We start from the raw sequence: 1,222 nt of genomic DNA, 5'->3' as shown, positions 1-1,222 counted from the left end.
TACAGGATTTGGGTAAGATTTTATGTTCCTAATGATATTAGTTATTGGATTGTAAAGAAACAATTTCAAAATAGTGTAATTCCTGTCAGATATTAAAGCATTTTCTTTGAAAATCTGTGTGTACGAATAAGAATGTTACATACTGTATCATAATATGGGCTAGAGATATAAACACCTATGACTTGGAAGATGCAGTAAGTAATAACTTCCATATGCAATATTAGATTACATAGAACACAATCACGAAGTCCAGCTATTTCACTTCTTTGTCCTTAAGTTACTACACTATAGGTACAGCTAACAAGTTCAATCACGCCATTTGGACAGTCCAAATGACATACTAACGTCACCTATTGAATTAACCTTGTAACTACTTGCAAACAGCAAATAGGCATATTGGGTACTAGGCCATATTGGGTTCAGGTACCTTACTTCATTCTAGAAGAGTAAAGATTAATTTACTCTAGTTTAACATCTAACTAAACACACATGCTGAAATTGAAAGATGCCGGTAAAAACAATGGTGGAACGTGAATAACAGAAATCTAGAGTTTAGAATATGTACAACACGGGTTGAATTTAAATTGTTAAGACAATATATCTTAGTAATTGAATAGACACAGTAAATAAATATTTGAGCTCGACTTCACGACCCACCAAATGCTCCCTCGGGACCCAGCAGTGGGTCGTGCCCCATTGGTTGAGAAATGATGGTCTAGAAATTCCATCTCCCACACCACGTTATGTAATCCTGATGCCTAGTAGCGTTTAGACTTTATAACTTGCCTACTATTACAATCTCTAACTGTCACCACATACTAATGAGACTATATCATTGTTTATGCATAGACGCACATCTTTACTTACTGCTCCACCAAGATGAGAAAGCCCCATTAGCACTGTTGTCGAATTTTCAACTTTAGCGTAGAACCTACTAAAGGTGTTCAGTAGAAAACTGCAGAGTTTCAGTAGATTCCCGAGAGCACAGTAGGGTACACTTGATAACAGTAGATTTTCCCTACTGTAAATATCAGAAATTTCCATCATGCTCCATTGTTGATTTGTCAAGATATCACAAGGAAGGTAATGAAATGCCTTACTAACGTAACCAGTTTACACCTGCTAATCCTTTTTATTTAAAATAGTTTTAAAAAACAGGGAAGATTATTTTTCATATTAAAATTATGCACATTTCTTTCAGGAGCAATGGCATCTGGCGGAA

The sequence above is a fragment of the Lepisma saccharinum genome, chromosome 18, assembly GCF_977018435.1.
Source record: "Lepisma saccharinum chromosome 18, izLepSacc3.1, whole genome shotgun sequence".
Taxonomy (NCBI): Eukaryota; Metazoa; Arthropoda; class Insecta; order Zygentoma; family Lepismatidae; genus Lepisma; species Lepisma saccharinum.
This window is presented reverse-complemented; position numbering follows the sequence as displayed.